The 22,973-nt window shown below is 47.1% G+C and overlaps 1 protein-coding gene and 2 pseudogenes across 2 annotated transcripts in view; 1 reads left to right on the top strand and 2 right to left on the bottom strand.

Moving 5' to 3' along the window:
* The window catches only part of LOC138435918 (apolipoprotein L3-like), a 39,360-nt gene extending 36,668 nt beyond the window's left edge, over nucleotides 1–2,692 (bottom strand). Inside the window, exon 1 of one of the 2 annotated variants that reach the window (XM_069581153.1) lies at nucleotides 2,578–2,692. The gene's annotated coding sequence lies outside the window, so the exon portion shown is untranslated. The remainder of the gene's footprint in view (nucleotides 1–2,577) is intronic. The other variant, XM_069581154.1, reaches the window with a different exon arrangement.
* Nucleotides 2,693–7,122: 4,430 nt separating this feature from the next.
* Nucleotides 7,123–10,221, bottom strand: LOC138436386 (apolipoprotein L3-like; annotated as a pseudogene).
* A 1,372-nt stretch (nucleotides 10,222–11,593) lies between these two features.
* LOC138438312 (zeta-crystallin pseudogene) lies at nucleotides 11,594–12,566 on the top strand (annotated as a pseudogene).
* The last annotated feature ends 10,407 nt before the right edge of the window (nucleotides 12,567–22,973 follow it).

Raw genomic sequence — 22,973 nt, 5'->3', positions numbered from 1 at the left:
TTTAAAGGAGTGAAGGATGAAAATTTGGGAATGATTATTTGGTCTCTTCAGGGCTTCCCTGGTGGCTCAGACAGTAAAGAATTCGATGCAATGCAGGAGACCTGGGTTTGATTACTGGGTCAGGAAGATCCCCTGAAGAAGGAAATGAAAACCCACTCCAGTATTCTTGCCTGGAGAATCCCACAAGGCTACAGTCCATGGGGTCACAAAGAGTCGGACACAACGGAGTAGCTTCACTTTCCTTTCTATTGGTCTCTGCTACAGCTGCTAATTCAGAAAAAAGTATGACATTTTTGCAGGAAAAAAGCTAAAAGATATTACCTGGTCACTGTTGAAAAATTATTCAAAAAACAGAATCAGTGTCATCTTTTCTGTTGATCTCTCTAGGTTGTCCTCACTATAGTTTTTTATAGAACCTTAATAGGAAGCTAAAGCCCTTTTATTTGCACAGCAATCAGAGAACAAAGTTCATTGGCCTGGCCACCACGTTGTCCTATGTCTCTAAATGCCTGTTGCTGGCATATAAAGGGGAGATGCTGGGACACAGCATCGGATGTGATCTCGGTTGCTCTTGAATTTATTTATCCCTCCACGGTGCCCCTCTGAGCATCTCACCATCACCCCAGGGGACCACAGCCAGAAAATTAACAGACATTTCTAGTTCTGTATTCACAATCATAGTCTGGGAGGAAACTTCAGAATTATTTGGAAAAACAAGCAACTGTATAAAATTAGGGATGAGGGTATCGCTAATGCCAGGAATCAGAGACCAGTAGGAAAGTCAACAGCTCAGTGGAGGCAAGTGAAGAGGTGAGCACTTGCTGGGACCAGGGTGGACGGTCCACCTCAGGGGCCAGCACTGAGGAGGGATGAACAGGGGGAACAAGAGAGGCTGGACAAGGAGAGGCATTAGCATTGAGGCTCCACGGACACACATGGCCAGCTGGAAAGGGAGCCAGGACCCCTCCCTTCCACAAGGGACTCTGGGATCAGTGGCCCCTGGGCGCTCATGCTCATGCAGCCCTGGGGACTCCTCCCTCCCCCTTGGTGGGCAGACATGGGCACCTCCAGCAGTTCCTGCACAAGGTGAACATCAGTCCAGAGGACCTTAAGAGGGAGAACTGATATTCGTGGGTCCTGGAGTGAGTTAAATGATAGCTCCCCAAAAAGTACATCCACGACCTAATCTCTGCAACTGTGTATGGGACCTTATGTGGAAAACGGTCTCTGAAAACCCTTTACGTGAAACATCTTGTAATGAGAGCATTGTGGCTTATCTGAGTAGCCCCTAAATCAACTAGCATCCTTGTAAGACACACAGAGACAGCAGAGAGTAGGGGGAGAAGTCCACGAAGAGATGGGGGCAGGATGGAGGTGTGCAGCCACAGCCCAGTCCTGTCCAAGCAGCTGGGAGAGGCGGGGAAGGCCCCCCAGAACTTCTATGGGAGTGGGCCCCCACTGACAGGAAGCAGCACCCCAGCTCCAGTGCTGGCCCCCACCTCTCTCATCACCTCCTGCCGCTTCCTTCCCAGGGCCCAAAAGTGTACCTGCTTGGTGGCTGGACGGGTCAGCAGCTGGAGGCCTGGCAAGCGTTTGGTCTAGGAGCCTGCAGCTCTCCTGAGCAACTAGGCTGGCCAAAGAGAGACCCGGGGGCCTGCGTGCAGGCCTGCTGCCCAAGTGCAAAACATCCCTTCTTTGCCATAAATAAGTCTAAACCCAGCATATACAAAACAGTGAGGAATACAGGGAAATTGAGCCACCAGTGTGGACCTGGTAGGACAAGCTACTCTCTTCTAGATGTGGAAGTGACAGTGAAGGTCATTCAGTCCTGTCAGACTCTTTGCGACTCTGTGGACTATACAGTCCATGGAATTCTCCAGGCCAGAATACTGGAGTGGGTAGCCGTTCCCTTCTTCAGGGGATCTTCCCCACCCAGGCACAGAACCCAGGTCTCCCTCATTGCAGGCAGATTCTTTACCAGCTGAGCCACCAACGAAGCCCCAAACTTGAACCACGTCTTTGGAGCCAGAATCCAACCAGCTACCTAAGGATGACAGCAGCTAACCACCCCTACAGTCCTCTGCTCTGCCAGCTGAGCTACCGAAGGGTGCAGACATGGAAGGACAGTGATAGAGACTAGAATTTTACCATTTTACAGGAGGAGGAGAAAAGACAGCGTGTTTTAAAATTAAAAATCGAAAAAGTAAAAAATTTTGCAACTAACACAGATTATTTTTTATGAACAAAGCAGCCTGAGACACTTTAATAATTAAGGGATGTTTGTAAAGCCTAGGGACGACCTAGTCAGATGCAGATCCGGAGCCACGTTTCCTGAGTAGGCAGTGCTGTCTCTACATGGAGCTGACATGGGGACGCGGGTCGACAATACCTCGGACATCCATGCTGGACACATGCCCCAGCTCATACCCCTCGAGATCCTCAGGGCAGGACCCTTCCCGGCTCAAGTTCTGGGCCCGGGGACACAAGGGTAAAGTGCCAGCCCCGGGGCCTGAGCCCCGCAGGAGGCCAGCGTGAGGCCCGCTCGTCCCTGTGCCACGCGGAGCCCTCCAGACCCACCTTGGTGAAGAGCCGCCGCCACGGGGTGCGCAGCTTGAGGCAGGCGGCGCAGTTCGTCTGCAAGACCTTCATGGCCGCCAGCTGCTGCCGCCGCTTGGCGAAGGCCCTGTGGGGCGAGGGTCATGGTCAGCGCCTCCGGGCGGGGGCCGGCCAACCTCCCTGCCCACAGTCCTGACCTCGCTCCCGGGTTTTTTCCAGAGCTAAGATCCAGTGGTGTGACCTCACCCAGGGAACTGTGTCACCAGCACCCCGAACCCCCACCCACCCAGCAGATGTTCCAGGATGTCTGGAGACATTTCTGGTTGTCACAAGTAGGGAGGGCACTCCTGCCGTCTGGTGGGGAGAAGCCGGGGCTGCTGCTAAAGCCTCTCAGAGTCCCTATATGGGCCACAACAGTGTGGTGGCGGAGGGTTGGAAAGGATTTCCAGATACAGGGTATTTAGAAGAGAGTAAGTATTGGGAACAAAGGGCAGAGGGAGTGAGGAGCGCTGCTCACAGTGGGCAGACTTCCTGATGGACCAGGGACAGCCAATCATTTGATCAGCCGGCGTGCTTGATGCTCTTTGTGGGCCAGTGGCCAATTCCTATAGCCTCAACACATAGGAAATTCCTGTTGGAAGGGCATTAGGTGATTCTTTAGAGTGAGGGGTTTTTTTCACCTACTATGGGGTCGGGGAGCTGGCTGGTTTAGATTACCGGGCTCATGGCAACGGTTGCTCTGGGGCACAGTCAGTTTGGGAGATGAGCTTGGTGTGGAGCTCTGTATCTGTGGCCGTGGTATAGGGCTCCACATGGCATCTAGCTTTGCCCTCGGGGGACTCCAAGGTCCAGAAGAATAGTTTGGGCTGTATGTGTTACAGAATGCAAGTCCAAGAGTCTGACATACTGTGAGCCAAACAATAGCAAAATATCAGAGTTTGGGGCCCAGAAAGGTTTACTGCTGGGCCATGCAAGGAGATGAGAAGTAGCTCATTCCGTAAACATCCTGAAGTCCCTGAAATCTCTCAGCAAAGCCCTTGGACTGGAAAGATGTGGGAGGGGAGTGGCTAGTTTTCGCAGACTTCTTGTTGTCAGATCCTTTGTTCTTAAGGTCAGGTCACTGTCAGCTCATGATGTTTGTCAAAAGCTCCACGATAGAAATGTTATTTTCTGTTCAGACAAGAAAGGGCAAATTCCCAAGCCTCAACTTTCACTCTCTGAGGTCCAGGCCCTATGTAAGAGGAGAGGATCCCGTATGGGCTGGTTACCCTGCCCAGAGCCTTCTTCCAGCACCCAGTCTAGGTCCTCCCACCCATGTCCAGGCCCTGATAAGGAGGCAGATTTCAGCTGACAACACCATCAGGCCCCTAGGCCCTGTCCAGTTGTCATCACTGAGGGAGCCGGGCACCCAGACCCAGCTGTCCCTCAGGCTTCACATTTAACATGGAGAGATCATTGCATGGGATCCGGAGGGACACGTGTTGTAGCAAATGCCCTTCAGGTTAATCCCTAACCCCCAGCTGTTGCCCTTCTTAGAACAGCCCCCACCATAGAATGGCCTTGAAGTGATGCTGTTCAATGTCCTTGCCACTTAACCCTGACCTCTGGCACCTTCTTGGGGTCAACAACTGACCTCAGCTGGACCAGTTCTTGGAACTTGAATGGAGTGAATGAAGCTGGTTAAATTTGTCACCTTAGTGGCAGTGTCCAATTACTCCAGTTGCTGAGACCTCTGTGGACTGGGACCCATGGAGACCTCCACCACCTCAGTTCTCAGAGGTGGGGATGGATGAGAGGTTCACTGTCTTCCCAAGGATGGGCCCGGCCAGTGGGTGGCCAAGCGAGGGATCTGGAGCTCTGCCGGTCACGGTCCCCAGCCTGTCCCCCACCTTCAGCTCACCTTCAGGCCTGAGGCTGGAAGGCCTGGAGGGCCAGGGAGAAGGCGGCCATCCCCCTCTTATAACACTCTACACCGTGAGGACACTGCTGCCAGGCTGAGTGTTGGAGGGAGGGCTCTGGGACCACCTACTCCTGGTCTGCCAACAGTCTCACTGCCTCACTGTCTCGAGCTAACGGCTGTAGGACCCCACCCCTATTACACTGGGAGGCTTTGGGCATCTGTGCTCAGAGTCATGGGTGCCGGGGAAGAGCTGGAGGCAGGTGCTGCTAAGGTCGATATTCTTAAGGGTCATTCTAGCCCCGTGGGGAATAGACAGGTGGGGGCAGGGCAGTGCCTTAGGTAAACACAGGAAGATGGTTCTGGAAACTTCTGCAAGAGTCCTAGAAAAAACGTGAAGGCAGCCTGGGTGAGGTGTGTGCTGTCTCTCTGCCCCTGTGTTTACGGCTGACCCTCTCTCACACCTGCACATAAGCCCTCTGCTCTCCATTTCCCTGTGACCCGTGTACATTCTGGTCCCTGGGGCTGGAGGAGGAGTATCCCCATGCTCAGCCCAAGTCAGATGACACGGGCTTCCCTGGATGTCCCATGGGCTATGTCTGTTTGCCCCAGGCTTGTTGATCTCCTTGACACACCCTGAAGTTCCTTGACATGTTGCAGCCAACAGGTTTCATTTTTTTTCTTTTTTGTTTTTTCCAAATCAGTCTCTGTTACCGCACAACATCTGGAATTTCATGGGAATTTCCCGACCAGTGCACTGATCTCTCAGTGCACTCTGGACCCAAACAGCACCTTGCAGTTTGTTAGATGTTCCATCCACTTTGTTGTCATCACCACTGAGGCCACCACCATTATCTTCACCGTCGTCATCAAGAAGTCACTGCCTGAAGCTGTACATAGACCATTCTTCATGAAGACATACAGACGGTCAACAGGAATAAGTAAAGATGCTCACCATTGCTAATAGTTAGAAAAATGATAAAACTACAATAAGGCATCACCCCCTATCAGTCAGAAGGGCCATTGTCTAAAAGTCTACAAATAAACAATTTTGGAGAATATGTGGGAAAAGGGAAGCCTCCTGCACTGCTGGTGGGAATGTAAATTGGGGCAGCTGCTATGGAAAACAGAATGGAAGTTTCTTTAAACTAAAAATAGAACTATCGAGTGATCCAGCAATCCCACTTCAGGGAATATATCTGGAAAAGACAAAAGCTCCAAATCAAAAAGATACATGCACCTCAATGTTCCTGCTGCTGCTGCTGCTAAGTCGCGTCCAACTCTGTGCGAGTCCATAGATGGCAGCCCCCCAGGCTCCCCCGTCTCTGGGATTCTCCAGGCAAGAACACTGGAGTGGGTTGCCATTTCCTTCTCCAATGCATGAAAGTGAAAAGTGAAAGTGAAGTCGCTCAGTCGTGTCCTACTCTTAGTGACCCCATAGACTGCAGCCTACCAGGCTCCTCTGTCCATGGGATTTTCCAGGCAAGAGTTCTATGATCACACTAAGTGAAGTAACTGAGACAGGAAAGACAAATATATAATATCACTTATATGGAGAACCTAAAAAATAGCACAGGGGGTACCTTGGTGGTCTAGTGTTTAGAATTTGGTGTTTTTACTGCTATGAAATTGAAAGTGAAAGTCACTTAGTTGTGTCTGACTCTTTTTTACCCCATGGACTATACAGTGCATGGAATTCTCCAAGCCAGAATACTGGAATGGGTAGCCTTCCCCTTGTCCAGAGGATCTTCCCAACTGAGGAATCAAACCCAGGTTTCCCACATTGCAGGTGGATTCTTTACCAGCTGAGTCACCAGGGAAGCCCTGTTCATTCCCTGGTCGGGGAACTGAGATCCCAAAAGCTGCTTGGCATGGGCAAAAAAAAAAAAAAAAAGGAATACAAATGAACTTCTTAACAAATCAAAACAGACTCAGAGTCACAGAAAATAAATTTATTGTTACCAAAGGGGAGAGGCGTAAATTAGGAGTATGGGATTAAAAGGTGCACATTACCATATATAAAATAGACTGAAAAAACCACCCAAGAACTTAATGTATAGCACAGGGGAAAATATTCAGTATCTTGTAATAATCTGTAATGAAAAAATTAAAAAGAACAGATATATACATAGGTACGTGATAACTGAAACATTTTGCTGTATATATGAAACTAATACAATATTGTAAATCAACTGTACTTCAATTAAAGAAGCAAGCAAAAGAAGGCACTGGCTAATTAAGATAAGCTGCTGGATCGAAGGTGAGTTGATGCTGGAGAGGTAGGGCTAGAGACCACCGACAGGCGGAGACTCTTCTTCCTGGGGCATCAGACCGTGGTGAGGGTGATAGAGGAGCCCCTGCTACTTCTGGATTCCAACAATCCTAACTCTTTGACTTTCTCTCATCTTCAGCCCGTTCATGTTCCTGGTCTTTCATTGCTAGTTCCCCTGCCTCTCCCCTTCTTCTGCCCCTAGGGACTTCTTTAGTTCAAAATAAGTGGTTTCTGATGGGAGTTGGTTTGGGGGGAGAATGGATACATGTATGAGTATGGCTGAGTCCCTTCACTGTTCACCTGAAACTATCACAACATTGTTGACTGGCTATCCCTCAACATAAAATAAAATTTCATAGTATGAAGGAAAAAAGTGGTTTATCTCCCCCCACCCCCCACCCTTCTCTAGTTCCCCTCTTCCCTCAATCCAGGCTCCAGGCTCCTTCCTTCACTCTCCCTGAGTCGTCACCAACATCCAGCCCTCCCCTGCTGTGCTCAGCTGCAGAAACCCTAAATTCCTGAGACTCAGCTCCAACAATTTTCTCTCCCTCTCCTTTTTTCCTCTAACAAGGTACCTCTGCCCCTTGACCCGTGTGTATCCTGGCTCCTGCACTGTCCTGGGGGTGGCTGAGTCAGGCCCTACTGCAGAAGCTCATACATCTGGTTGGGCTCCTGCGAATTCCTCTCCGGCTCCCTGGCCCGCTGCCTCAGGTTCTCAGCAGACTCTGCCTTTGCGCCATCATGCAGGTGTGTTGGCTCCTTCACTAGGAAGCCCACATCCACGAGGAGGGAGAGCCCTGCGGCGGCTGCACCCGCGATCCGGGCTCCCGTGACAGCTGCCGGACCATGGTAGCGGACAGGCCTTCCTTACCAGCCGGCTGACTGTGGTTTTCCCAGGGCCCGAGTAGTCGCCTACATTGGCTGCAAATTCAGGGATGTCTTTGCCTGTTTCCATGGCACGCGTATTTTTTTGAATGTGTTGCACAGCTTTTGCCAATTTCTCTGTTGTATCAACAGTTCGGGGGTTGCTCCTGAGTACCTCTAGGAGCACCTTCCATTTCTTGATGCGAGTTGACATCAGGCTACTGGCTTCAGTTTCGGCTGCTGACCTGCTTGCGTTTTCCTTGTAGCTGGTGGATGCAGTTGTCACAGCAGCTGCTGCTCCCAGCCCTAACCCAGCGGCTCAGAATGCCAGACTGCCCCCCCGTCACGGATGCCAGAGCCAGGCCAGGAGGGTCCGGGCGCCAGATACAGCGCCAGGGGTGTGGGCCGCCATGTTGGAGATGGTGTGCTTCTTGTGGCCCTTGTCAACCTTGTCTGCGAGCTTTGGAGCTTTCCTGTGCGCTCCTCCAGCTGCTGCTTCACCCGAGGCAACTTCAGAAACCTCCTCCTGTCCAGCTGCCATTTCGTGAGTGTGTCCTGGTCCTTCCCTATCAGGTCTCCTTCCAATTCGTGTAGATGTTTGTGTAGTGCAACCACATCTTTCCTGTAACAATGAAGGTCAAGGGATTAGAAAGGCAGTTTGCTTGTCTGCAAAATAGGTTCCACAATGTCTATTCTGCATAAATATGGATTTAGCATTATAAACCTATTAGAAAAGAATTTTACAAATGTAAACTTTTCTCTTTCAACATTAAACACAAGTTTTGTACCTTGTAGATCCTTCATAGACTTATTCAATCCTGGAAAGAAAGAAAGAAAAGAAAGTGAAGTCGCTCAGTGGTGTCTGACTCTTTGCGACCCATGGACTGTAGTCTGTCTGGCTCCTCTGTCCATGGGATTTCCCAGGCAAGAATACTGGAGAGGGTGCCGTTCCCTTCTCCAGGGGATCTTATTGGCCCAGGGATTGAACCCAGGTCTCCCACATTGCAGGTAGACTCTTTACCATCTGAGCCACCAGAGAAGCCCCATTTAATCCTGGAACAGATAAGCAAATATCCCCTTAGGATACTGGTTATTTAAGAGAGGTATTTGATGGAATTCCCCGGTGATCCAGAGGTTAGGACTCTGCATCCTCACTGCCCAGGATATGACTCAATCCCTGATTGTGAAACTAGGATCCCACAAACCATGTGGCTCAGCCAAAAAGAAAAAAATAGGTATTTGGTAAAGACGCCTCAGAGACAGGTCAACATCATCACTTCCAAAGAGTTGGTATGTTGGGAACTCCACAAATAAAGAAAAGTGGGATTGGAGCAGGAAACTTGTATTCAAGGGCCTCGGTGTGTAGTGAGGAGTCATTTCTTGGCCCTTGGCTACAGGGAAGTGGTCCCTAAGCCCCTAGAATATTCTGGCTGAAATGAATGTCCTTGTCTGCCTGGGCCTCTTGGCACTGGACAGTCTGATGAGATGTATGATGGGGCCCCTGGGTCACGTGGTATTAGTTCTGACCTCTGGAGGAGCTGGACTCTAGGACATTAGTCTGACACCTGGGAGGTGCTGGAGACCACAAGTCAGGATAATTTGTTTTTAAATGGGTGCATGTCCCTGGCAGGCAGTGTTCTGTGTGACCTGCCACTCACTGAGTTCCAGAACAGTAATGCATCCGGGGGACAATCAAAGCTTTGGATGTGAAATCCACCCAGACTCTGCCCTGTGGCTGATGGAAACCCACAGGCTTCCTGTAATACGCTGAGATCACTAAGGCTTTCAGTGAGTCCTGTCTGTTGTATAGGGAATTTTCAAACCTGAGGGTGCTTTTGGGCATCCCCTAAATTTGCCATTGGTTCAAACCAAAGCATAGTCCTGAGCACTGTGCCCTCACCCTTTGCAGATTGACTGTCTCTGTGATTTAGAATTTGTAGGGGGAAAAAAAAAACCAAACAAACCCAAAGTCAGAACTAGAAGGCACCTTAACAGTCATTTAATCTGCTATCTACTGTCTTCTAAGGCTTGTGCCCTTGGCCTTCCCCGCAGCAGGTCCCTGAGTCCATCCACTGCCCCAGCTGCCTGGAGATCGGGAGACGTGTTGCTGGTTCCCCTGGTCTCTGCAGCCCACCTCACTGACTCCTGACCCAGTGCCCACCAACACTGTCCTCTCGGGGGTCACATGTTAATTTGTGACAGCCTCATGAGCCTGCACCCCAAGGTCATGTGGAACTTTGTGGATCCTCTAAAGATTCAAGAGACTTGAGGAAACACCCATCTGAACGGCTGAGCCTGAAGAGACCAGCACTTGCACAGCAGGTGGAGGAAGTGCTTTCCTCATCGGTGGGGATGCATGAGGCTCCTCAGAATCCCTCAAATGACACACAATCACAGCCACTCACTGTGACCCTGGAGGGCTCACTGAGCCACAGGACCTTCCATGTCAGGGAGGCTCCACGGAGACTACAAGAGGATCCCAGATGGAGTGAGAAGCCAGGTCCAGGCAGGGTGTGCAGACACGGTCACCCAGGGCCCTCTAGCCCAGCTTGAGGGATCGTGAGGGAGGGAAGAAATGCCGTCCCTCCCACTCAGGGTACCTCTGCTAGGCTCACAGCCCCTTCAGTTCCATGTCCTCGGGGCCCACTCTCCTCACTCTAGTCCCCGTCGTGCTGCCCAAGCCTGCCTACTAGTCCTCCAACTTGGACGCTCTGCCCCACCCTGACCCTGGGTCTGACCCTGGTCCAGGACTCCCTGGTCCTTGCTTCCCCACCTCTGACCATACAGTTCACTCTGAGGCCGTGAACATAGTCCATCAGACTGAATTGCTGTTCCCATTAGACACAGGCAAGTCTGAGACTCTAACATATAAGCACAGAGCCCCAGAGTTGGGCAGCACTAGATCAGGATCCCACCAGCTCCAACCAGCTCCTCTCCAGCCTCGCTGCCTTAAGGGCCAGCAGGATCCTGCCTTTTGGTTTGATACAATCATTTGGTACAGTTCGTAAGATGGGGAATAGAAAGGGTCTAGGCAGAAGCCTGAGTAATACAAACAACGGCATCAGGATTTTCTGACTTGCCCCAGAGGAAATTCTGCTTGATTTTTATCACCAGAAAGAAGACTCTTGGCCCCTGTCTCTTCCCAATAAGATTTTAAAATGTTGATATTGACTGAACACCTACTCTGCGTCAGTCATTATGGGAAGCTCATTGCATGCATGATCACAGTGTCCTCACAATTTAACTGAACAGAAAAGGACTAAAGCAGAGAGCAGTTCTGTAACGTGTCCGAAGTCATATAACCTGCCCCTTCCTTGCAGGTTTCATCTTTTCTCAATTCAAGGTTCAAATGACATGGAGGAAGCATTCCTCATGAGATGTTGAGAAGGAACATCCTCATCCCCCAACATAAGATCCTGCTTGGAGGAGGTGTTCCTTCCTGGAGGAAACTAGCCTGGTGCTTCGGGGTGCGGGTGACCTTCCTGATACACCTGTGCAGGTTACCTGGACAAACCAGCCTTAACCTCAATTTCTTCAGGCAATCAGTCAGCAGGAGTAGCAGTTCCTTTCTGCTCAGTATGTCCCAGAGATACTCAGTGACATCCTCAAAAACGATCTCAATATCTAGATGAAAGGAAAGGGAATCAGGTTAGAACTTGTGAAGTAAAAAAGGGAAAGCGTTTGTCGCTCAGTGGTCTTTGGTTTTTTGCGACCCCATGGACTATAGCCCGCCAGGCTCCTCTGTCCATGGAATTCTTCAGGCAAAAATACTGGAGTGGGTATCCATTCCCTCCTCCAGGGGATCTTCCTGACCCAGGGATCAAATCCAAGTCTCCTATGTTGCAGGCAGATTCTTTACTGTCTGAGTCACCGAGAAAGCCAAGAAAAATGTGTGATGGATAATAAATGGTGTTGAGTAGCTTTTCGTCTTTTTAACCTTGTGGAATCCGGGAGAGGGCTTGCAGATTTTAATTTTCCAGCCTAGAACAGGTATCTAGATCACTATGGTGACAGTTCAGAAGTTGGTGAGAGCTACTTGAGTGTTTGAATTTGGTGGACCCGAAGTGCTGAAACGCCAGCTGGATGTTGCTGTACCAATTCTGAAAGACCACCCGGTTCCAACAAAGTCCATGCATGTGGTGTAAATCCAGTGGATGCATATATCCGCTCCTGCACTCACAGTATAAAACCGCTTCTACCTTATACTCCTAGCTGAGATGTGGCTGGGATAGTAGAAGCTGCTGGAGAGAATGTATATGCTTGCAAGAAAGGTGACGTTCACTACCAGGACAGTCTCTGGGGGCTACACCGAGTTTGCTCTGGAAGCCCATCACACTGTTGACACTCTGCCAGGAAAACTAGACTTTAAACAAGGAGCTGCCATCAGCATCTCGTGCTTTAATGCTTAACGAGTCTGCTCCACAGTGCCCATGAAAGCTGGAGGAAGTGTTCTAGGGCAGGTGGAGGAGCTGGAAGAGCAGCATGTCAAATGGCTTGAACTTACGGCTTAAAGATTTCGGGCACAGCTGCTACTGAGGAAGGACAAAAGATCGCTTTCCAAAATGAAGCCCACAAAGTATTTAATCACAAAGAAGCTAACTATATTGATAAAACTAAGAAATCTGTTGGTGAAAAGAGTTGATGTGATTATTGAAATGTTCGCTAATGTCAATCTTAGTGATGCTTTGAATTTTTTGTCACATGGAGGACGAGAAATAGTTGTTGGCCACAGAGGTCCTCCTGAAGTAAACCCACAGGATCCATGACGAAGGAATCTAGCATAAGAGGAGTAGCTCTCCCTTCATCCTCCAAGGAGGAATTTCAGCAGTTTGCAGCAGCCTTCCAAGACGGAATGGAAATTGGTTGGTTGAGACCAGTAATAGGCCTCTGGTATTCACTGGCCCAGGCAGCCCAGGCTCATGAAGATATCTTTCATAACTATGGGGCTATGGGAAAATGATTCTTCTCTTAAAATGATTAATGCTTGCATTGATTTCCTGTGTAATCAGAGGTTTCTTACCTCAGTTTTGAGCAGACTGAGTTTGCCCTGCTTAGCTTTCATTTGATTCAGTGAGTTTCTTCTATTGAAAAAAAAATTTCTTTTTAGCAGTCATAGGCATTGAGTGTAGTTTATTTTATAGCTGGCCATATTCTTTATGCCTTCTACCTCTCATCAAGGAATCATCATAATGGGAACTAGGATGCTAGTGGTCACTTGGCATTGGAGGACGTTACAGAAATTCCTAACCAATGCTTATCATGAATCCCATACCTTTGACTAAAACACACTAATTCAAAATAGGACTGCTTGATTCCCAAGCCTACTTCTCCTTATAAAGTTTCTTTAGTCTCTTCTCTGGTTAGCCCACAGCTGGAGAAGGCAATGACACCCCACTCCAGTACTCTTGCCTGGAGAATCCCATGGATGGAGGAGCCTGATGGGTTATAGTCCATGGGGTCACAAAGAGTGAGACGTGACTGAAAGGACTTAGCACATCAGGTGCATAGTTTCCACATATATATGTGTTGATTAGTTCAGTTTCAAAGTAAATTTAAAATCATCTGTTTGTGTGACAGGGATCATATATTTTTGTTTAAATTAATAAACGAATTTGATGCCTTAAGGATGATCTGCTTTTGTTGTCATAACATGGTATCTGCAATAAATTCTGCAGCACATTAAAAATATGGTATTTAGTATAAATTAGTTAAAATTCACTTTCTTGAGCAGCGATCACCTGGGCACTCTTGGCAGAGTCACCTGGGGTTATGGATGGAACTGTTTTCCCCCCACCCACCAATTCATATGTTGAAGATTTAACCCCTTGGTGATTATATTTGAAGACTGGGCCTTTGAAGAGGTAATCAAGGTAAAATGAGGTCATAAGTGTGGGGCCCTAGTCCAATAAGTTAAATGTCTTTATTAGAAAGGAAGACACCAGATTTTCTCTCTATTCCTTCCCTCTCCCCCAGAGGAAAGGCCATGTGAGGACAGAGAGAGAATTTACAAAATTTAGAATTTACAAAACAGGGGGAGAGTCTCACCTCTCTACTACCTTGATCTTGGACTTCCAAACCTCCAGAAATAATGATCGAATGCTGGGATTTAGGTGTCTTCAGGAATCTACAATTTTAAACCTTCAGAAAGAGCAGGAGGGCTTCCCAGGAGATGCAGTGGTAAAAATTCGGCTGCCAATGCAGGAGATGCAAGAGTCATGCGTTGCGATCCTAGGGTCGGAAAGATCCCCTGGGGTAGGAGATGGCAACCCCCTCCAGCATTCTTGCCTGGAAAATCCCAAGAACAGAGGAGCCTGGCAGTCCATGAGGCCATAAAGATTCGGACACAACTGAACAACTCAGCACGCTCTCACACACACAAACAGAAGGAATACAAGGGAGGTGTTTTGTTAGTTACTACTTGTAGCAGAGACTGGCAGCACCCTATAAATGAGTGCTTTCATGTTTTGGGAGTGAAACAAAAGAATATTCACATTAAATGTGAGAAAGAATGTAATGACAATAAATAGCCTCAGATCAGTACAGAGCAAGATCACTGCTCAAATGAGTTGCCAAAATCCCTGTGTGATTTCAGGGATCTAGAAGTTATGGAATTGCTCAGTGTTAGTAGCTCAGTGCTGTCTAACTCTTTGTGACCCCATGGACAGTAGCCTGCAAGTCTCCTCTATCCAGGAAATTCTCCTGGCGAGAATACTGGAGTGGGTTGCAATTTCCTTCTTCAGAGGATCTTCCTGAGCCAGGAAAGGAACCTGGGTCTCCTGCATAGCAGGCAGATTCTTTTACTGTCTGAGCCACCACGGAAGCCCAGGGGTTATGGAATTGTAGGTAAGACATAGGCAACTAGGATATATATACATATATATATATATATATGGAGGGTGGGGCTGGGTCACAATGTGAGATGTGTTTCCTGATACATGCACACGCAGATACATTATTCTTATTTCACAGATGAGGAAAGTGAGACTCAGACAGGATAAGGGACAGCCCAAGGCCAGTGAGCAGAAAGCTCAGAGGTGGGATCCAAGCTCAGGTATCAGACACTTCTTGGATATGACTTGAATCCTCCTTAGTTTGAACTCCTGTGATTTCTTCATTCTACCATGCAGTACACCTAGGGGGATTTTTGCGAGTGATTTTTGGTGGTGAGCACACTGCAGCGTATACAGAAGCAGAAATATAATGTTGTACACATGAAACTTATAGAATGTTATAAACGGATGCTACCTAATTTTTAAAAAGGGTTTGAGGCCACCTGCCATGGGGGTAAGACTACCATGTGAGAGGCTTCATCTTGCTGATCAGAGACACTCAGGATGGGCAGTGAAGGGGTGGAGGCAGATGTGATCCCGTGTAAAACCCCATCACCCCTCCCCTTTAGGTGGGAGGTGGCAAAAGTCAGACTGGGGTTCAGTTCAGTGTCCACTGACTCTTGCAGAGCAGTTGGGCAGATGGCAGGGCGAGAGCTGGACGAAAGGTGTCTGTGGTGATGCCCCAGGGTCTGGGAGCAGGAGAAGGCTCAGGCCAAGGGAGGGGGCAGGAGGAACTCCAGGGATGCTGGGGGATCTCGCCTCGCTGCCCTGTCTGGCCTTGGGGACTCCCTCTGCTGTCCCCCTCCCCAAGGGCTGTCCTGGCCTCACTTCTGAGTCACTTGCTAGAGGGCAGTGGGGGAGGAAGTAAGCACCTAGCAAGAGGCTCCCTAAGGAGAGAGCTGAGAAAGAGGCTCTGTGGAAACATTCCCATTGGGGGTACTCCACGTGGCCCCCCTGAGGGGCTCCAGGATGCTTATCCATCCTCTTCTTGGTTCTTGATTCCTCTGAGGTTAACTCTGCCAGGAGGAAACACCCTCAATTCATGGTCACATGCAGGAACTGGACAGAAAAATAGGCAGCTGCCTCCCTGAGCATTTTCCAAGGTTTTCTGAACTCACGATGGCAGCAGCGGGGTCTCAGAGATCTCCCTTCAGATCCTTGTCTGCGTCAGGCTGGAAGGAGGTGTGACCTCACCCTTGGGGAATGTAAAACAGATTGTGGGTTCGATCACAAGTGAGTAGCAGCTGCAGGAAGCAGGGGGTGGTGAGGTCTCTGGTGAGTTCCCCTGGGACGGCCACCAGTGTCACGGGGAATTTAACACACTGTGGTTCTCTGTCCCCTGGGCTCTGCAGGTCACTAGTTAAGGAAAGTTACTTATCCCCAGCCACGCCCCCCAAGTCAGAGTCTTGCTCTCCTGTTGGGGCACAGGGAGAACATAATCAGATGGGAGACACCCATCTGCAAAGTTATCGGAGCAAGAAAACCAGAGACAAGACCAGATAGGAAGGAAAAATCTGGAAATTACGTGAGGCTAGGAACACTTGTGTTTACTAATTGGTAATAACTAATATTGATCCATTATCTATGACATGCAGGCTCCTGAAGCTCACCTGAACTCACATCAGCCTAAGTTTTTGAGCTGATTCCAGAACCTGGGCTTGAACCCAGTCTTTCTGAGCCAAATCCCAGGTTTGTGATGATTATGCTCTACTCCCTTTAATATACAAAGATATTTATTTGTGGATATATATTTATCAGTTAAATGAGTGCTTTCATTCCAAAATAATGTCTTGCTCTCTGTGCTTAATTCTCTGCCTTGATAAAGTTGCTGGTGATACAGCTCCCACAGCCCACGCCCTTTTTGCTTCTGCAAGAGGCTTTATCTCACAAAGGCCTGGAATTCCATCGTCCCCACCCCACTTCCTGTATCCCTGCCCTGTGTGGCTGAGGACCCCGATGGCGCCCCATCCCTCTGCTGTCCTCCCCTGACTACTGGGCTTTAGGTTGTTTCTAATTCCTTATGCAAATAATAGTGTAAAGAACATTCTCCTTGTATAAAACTGCATTTGAGACTGTTCCCTTAAGCTACATCTAGGAGTAGGACGTAGCTAGATAGCTATCTAGGATGTAGGATGTAGGATCTAGGATATAGCTGTCTAGGCTGGACCACAAGGCATCAGCACCTAAAAACTATTCATGCCTAGAGACACACTGTTATGCAAAGAAATTGCAGCAATTTATGTTCACACTCATGATACATAAGGGTGTCCATCCTTTCAGATTTTCCCATTCTCTGCTGCTGCACTATGTCGCTTCAGTCGTGTCCGACTCTGTGCAACTCCATAGATCGCAGCCCGCCAGGCTCCCCCATCCCTGGGATTCTCCAGGGAAGAACACTGGAGTGGGTTGCCATTTCCTTCTCCAGTGCATGAAAGTGAATACTGAATGTGAAGTTGCTCAGTTGTGTCCGACTCTTAGCGACCCCAGGGACTGCCGCCCACCAGGCTCCTCCGTCCATGGGATTTTCCAGGCAATAGTACTGGAGTGGAGTGCCATTGCCTTCTCTGTCCATTCTCAGTGTTCTTCAAAAAAAAAGAGCGGTTCAGATCTTTATATATAAACAATCTATTTTGGTTCTGCTTGTGATTATCTTGTCATAGGAGATGAGGAAGGAAAGAAAATATTGATGACATTTAAGTACTGTCTCAAGAAAGCAAAAGAGCCTTTGTCAACTACTCGTCCTGAGACCTGACTGAATGACAGTAGAGATACTTAAAGTTATAATACCAGCTACTGATAACAGTGACTTGTGTTTGAGGTCTTTGCTTTGCAGTGGTATTTGCTCTGCAATGGTATTTGCTCTAAGACTTTACAAATGATTACTTGTATTTTATTCCATTAGCCTTTGAGATGTGTAGCGTTATATCCTCATTTAGAAATAAGGAAGCTGAAGTACAGATGTTACATGACTCGCCCAAGGTCAGAAGTCTTGCCCCTGGAACTGAGCTCTACCTGACAATCTGGGCTCAAGAACCCATAGCCTGCCTCTCTTCCCTCTGCTGCTAGTAAAAACAAGCACGGGGGCAAATGGAGACCAGAGGCTTCAACAAGTATCTGAAGACTCACTGGATGGAGAAGTGATAGCTGAGTGAACAAGAGCGCAGTGGAGGAGGAGAAACAGGGAGAGAGAGCTGACAGGAGAGAAGAACAGTCTGCTGGGTAGAGCCCCAGAGTGGGTGCAAGATGAGAGGGAGGCCGATGGGAGAGCAGGGGACAAGTTTACCAACACCACGGCCCACCCCATATTCACTGCAGCCTTCACCCTTCACCAGACTTTTCAGAAAGCTACTTGAGAATGAGTTGCAGGAAAAAAAAAAAAAAAAAGGGTGGTGTGTTTGTATAATTATGGAGAAAAGTAAAGGGTACCTAAGAGAGAGATAGATGTGGGATCCAGGAATCAGGAACATCCACCCAGAAGAAAGGGAATCCAAGGATCCCAGCTGGGTGTGCAGCAGACCTAGGGGGAAATCAGTCCAGAATAGGATAAGAAGTCCAGAGTCTGTGCGTACAGGGGACTCGCTATCATATAAGGCACCGTTGGAAGGAAATGGAGGAAATGTTGGAGATAAACAGTGCAAGGGGTGAAAACAAGGCCAATTAGAAACATCAGGAAAATCTGAAGCTATGCTGAAAAGCATGTGCCGCTATAAGGTACAAGTTAGCACTAAAAACGCATTAAAATAACAGAAAAATCTAAACTCTTTTGTTTGATTTTTTTTTTTAATATAAGGTAAATTTATCTATGTTCAAGTCCTGGTTTTCCTATTTTGATTGTTTTGGAGACTGTTTAGAACTGAAGTGTTGTTGATGTATATCTGTTCAGTTCAGTCGCTCAGTTGTGTCTGACTGTTTGTGACCCCATGAACTGCAACACGCCAGGCTTTCCTGTCCATCACCAACTCCAAACTCATGGAGTTCACCCAAACTCATGTCCGTTGAGTCGGTGATGCTATCCAACCATTTCATCCTCTGTCTTCACCTTCACTCTTGCCCTCAATCTTTTCCAGCATCAGGGTCTTTTCAAACAAGTCAGCTCTTCACATCAGGTGGCCAAAGTATCGGAGTTTCAGGTTCAACATCAATCCTTCCAATGAACATCCAGGACTGATCTCCTTTAGGATGGACTGGCTGGATCTCCTTGCAGTCCAAGGGACTCTCAAGAGTCTTTCAAAAGCATCAATTTTTTGGTGCTCAGCTTTCTTTACAGTCCAACTCTCACATCCATACATGACTACTGGAAAAACCATAGCCTTGACTAGATGGACCTTTGTTGGCAAAGTAACGTCTCTGCTCTTTAGTATGCTGTCTAGGTTGATCATAACTTTCTTTCCAAAGAGTAGCATCTTTTAATTTCGTGGCTGCAATCACCATCTGCAATGATTTTGCAGCCCAGAAAAATAAAAGCATGTAACACTGTTTCCACTGTTTCCTGATCTATTTGCCATGAATTGATGGGACTGGATACCATGATCTTAGTTTTCTGACTATTGAGCTTTAAGCCAACTTTTTCACTCCCCTCTTTCACTTTCATCAAGAGGTTTTTTAGTTCTTCACTTTCTGCCCAAAAGGTGATGTCATCTGCACATATGAGGTTATTGGTATTTCTCCTGGCAATCTTGATTCCAGCTTGTGCTTCTTCCAGCCCAGTATTTCTCATGATGTACTCTGCATATACGTTAAATAAGCAGGTTAACAATATATAGCCTTTGTATATTTGTATATCCGAAAAGTACTGCTTTCTAGATTTGGAACCAGTCTGTTGTTCCATGTCCAGTTTTAACTGTTGCTTCCTGACCTGCATACAGATTTCTCAGGAGGCAGGTCAGGTGGTCTGGGATTCCCATCTCTTTCAGAATTTTCCACAGTTTGTTGTGATCCACACAGTCAAAAGTTTGGCATAGTCAATAAAGCAGAAGTAGATGTTTTTCTGGAACTCTCTTGCTTTCTCAATGATCCAGCGGATGTTGGCAATTTGATCTCTGGCTCCTCTGCCTTTTCTAAATCCAGCTTGAACATCTGGAAGTTCATGGTTCATGTACTGTTGAAGCCTGGCTTGGAGAATTTTGAGCGTTACTTTGCTAGCATGAGAGATGATTACAATTGCGTGGTAGTTTGAACATTCTTTGACATTGCCTTTCTTCGAGATTGGAATGAAACTGACCTTTTCCAGTCCAGTATGAAAAAGCAAAATATAGGACACTGAAAAATGAACTCCCCAGGTTGGTAGGTGCCCAATATGCTACTGGAGATCAGTGGAAAATTAACTCCAGAAGGAATGAAGAGACGGAGCCAAAGCAACAACAATACCCACTTGTCAATGTGACTGGTGATGGAAAAAAAGTTCGATGCTGTAAAGAGCAATATTGCATAGGAACCTGGAATGTTAGGTTTATGAATCAAGGCAAATTGGAAGTGGTCAAACAGGAGATGGCAAGAGTGAACATCGACATTTTAGGAATCAGCGAACTAAAATGGACTGGAATGGGTGAATTTAACTCAGATGACCATTATATCTACTACTGTGGGCAGGAATCCCTTAGAAGAAATGGAGTAGCCATCATAGTCAACAAGAATCTGAAATGCAGTACTTGGATGCAATTTCAAAAACGGTAGAATGATCTTTGTTTCCAAGGCAAACCATTCACTATCACAGTAATCCAAGTCTATGCCCCGACCAGTAATGCTGAAGAAGCTGAAGGTGAATGGTTTTATGAAGACTTACAAGACCTTCTAGAACTAACGCTCAAAAAAGATGTCCTTTTCATTATAGGGGACTGGAATGCAAAAGTAGGAAGTCAAGCAGGATGCAGCATGCTTGGGGCTGGTGCATGGGGATGACCCAGAAAGATGTTATGGGGAGGGAGGTGGGAGGGGGGTTCATGTTTGGGAATGCATGTAAGAATTAAAGATTTTAAAATTTAAATAATAAAAAACTAAAAAAAAAAAAAGAAAAAGTAGGAAGTCAAGAAACATCTGGAGTAACAGGCAAACTTGGCCTTGGAGTACAGAATGAAGCAGGGCAAAGGCTAACAGAGTTTGCCAAGAGAATACACTGGTTTTAGCAAACACCCTCTTCCAACAACACCAGAGAAGACTCTACACATGGACATCACCAGATGGTCAATACTGAAATCAGATTGATTATATTCTTGGCAGCCAAAGGAGAAGTCCTATACAGTATGCAAAAACAAGGCTGGGAGCTGACTGTGGCTCAGATCATGAACTCCTTATTGCCAAATCAGACTTAAATTGAAGAAAGTAGGGAAAACCTCTAGACCATTCAGGTATGACCTAAATCAAATCCCTAACATACAGTGGAAGTGACAAATTGATTCAAGGGATTAGATCTGATACTGCCTGAATAACTATGGATCGAGGTTCGTGACATTGTACAGGAGATAGGGATCAAGACCACCCCCAAGGAGAAGAAATGCAAAAAGGCAAAACGATTGTCTGAGGAGGCCCTACAAATAGCTGTGAAAAGAAGAGAAGTGAAAGGCAAAGGAGAAAAGGAAAGATCCACCCATTTGAATGCAGAGTTCCAAAGAATAGCAAGGAGAGGCAAGAAAGCCTCCCTCCATGATCAAGGCACTTGTTAATCAATATAAAAATTAAAGTACACTTCTAGAATTTGGGATCTGAAGCACTAAAGGGAGGAGGAGAATTAATATCTCAGTTTACAAAGCTAAGAATCAAGAAATAGTGGGTCCAGTTGAAAGCATAAGAAAGGAAGATGTAAATAAGGTGCTCACATGTACAAAGCTTCCTAATAGGGGATATCAAATTAGTGAAATAATGATATAAACAGAAGATGGGGAAAGGTGTAAGAAAAAGTAAAAAATAAAGAAATCCTTATTTTTCCAAGTCAGAAGTAAGGAAACAATATAAAAACATTTAAAATTTATTTATTTTAATTGGAGGCTACTTTACAATATTGTATTGGTTTTGCCATACATCAACATGAATCCGCCATGGGTGTACACGTGTTCCCATCCTGGACCCCCTCCCAATACCCTCCCCGATATCAAATTTTTAAGTCAAGGAAAAGAAAAATGCAACCCTAAATATTGACTAGCTATTATGGTTGATGACTCCCCACCTTGCACCAGGCACCTTCCCAATTGCTTAGTATGAATTCACTTCCTTTTAGTTCTCACAGTGATCCTATAAGAAAGGAAGCTGAAGCTCAGAGAGGTGAAGAAATTTACTCAAAGCACACAGCTAGTGCTAGAGCCAGACTCCAAGTCCAGGTTCCTGTCTCCTGCACACACATTCTCACACCATTCCACCTCCCAATGTAGTAATAGCATTTAAAGACCATGATTAGCTATCTAAGCTTTTCCTTGGGAAGGAAAGAGCAGAACCCTCTGTACAAATTGATCTGTACTTAGGACTGGATTGTTTCAACTCCAAGACAGCAGCAGTCAGTAACCCACAAAATGGGGTGGTTTCTAGTGCTGCCACCCTCAAGATGATGGAAGCGGTTGAATTTAATGCCAAGAAGAAATAAGTGTGACTCCTGCTGTGACAGCTGTCAGTATGGGAAACATATTCGTCTTGATGAAACTAAGTTCTCTAAGAAAGTGAAAGTGAAAGTGGAAGTGTTAGTCACTCAGTCATGTCTGACTCTGCAAGCCCAGGACTGTAGCCCTCCAAGCTCTTCTGGAGGAAATTCTCCAGGTGAGAATACTGGTGGGCATTACCTCCTCCAGATCTTCCCAACCCAGGGATGGAATGAGGTCTCCTGCATTGCGAGCAGATTCTTTACCTTCTGAGCCACTAAGGAAGGCCTCTAAATTCTCTAAGTAGGGATGGTAACTGGGGTTAAACCAGAATAATCAGAATGAACAGTAACTCTAAACAGACACACTGTCCAGCAGCATCTTGCCCATCCACATGGGCACCCATGGGCTTCCATCCACTCAAAGGAAGGAAGACCCCTTGCAGGGGAGGTGAATCCCACAGGCTGGCATCTCTGCTCCTGCAAAGACAAGGATGCTCTTGAAGATGATCAGAGAAGAGGTCAGAAGGGGCACCCACATAAATAATAATGATTATGATATGATTATAATAATAAAGATAATGATTACTATAAGGATGTTTCATTGGGCCAAGCTGAGTCTGTGAAAGGCCATGAGTTCAAAATAATGTTACATGGAGAGGACTTTAAATAAAGTGTGGTCAGAAAGGGAGACACAAAGGTTAAAAAGTGTGCTAGTGGTGATGCAGGTGACGGAAGACTCAAGAGACGTGGGATTCAGTCCTGGGGTTGGGAAGATCCCCTGGAGAGGGCAATGGCAGCCCACTCCAGCATTCTTGCCTGGGAGATCCAGTGGGCAGAGGAGCCCGGTGGGCTACAGTCCATGGGGTCACAAAGAGCTGGACACGACTGAGTCGGTATCTTTCTTTTCTTTCTATGTTGCCAAGAAGAGTAAGTATAATGGGAAATATTTCATTGTTAATTAAGTTTAAAAAGAAGAGGAGTCTTGAAGTC

This window comes from Ovis canadensis, chromosome 3, assembly GCF_042477335.2.
Source record: "Ovis canadensis isolate MfBH-ARS-UI-01 breed Bighorn chromosome 3, ARS-UI_OviCan_v2, whole genome shotgun sequence".
Classification (NCBI taxonomy): Eukaryota; Metazoa; Chordata; class Mammalia; order Artiodactyla; family Bovidae; genus Ovis; species Ovis canadensis.
This window is presented reverse-complemented; position numbering and strand designations above follow the sequence as displayed.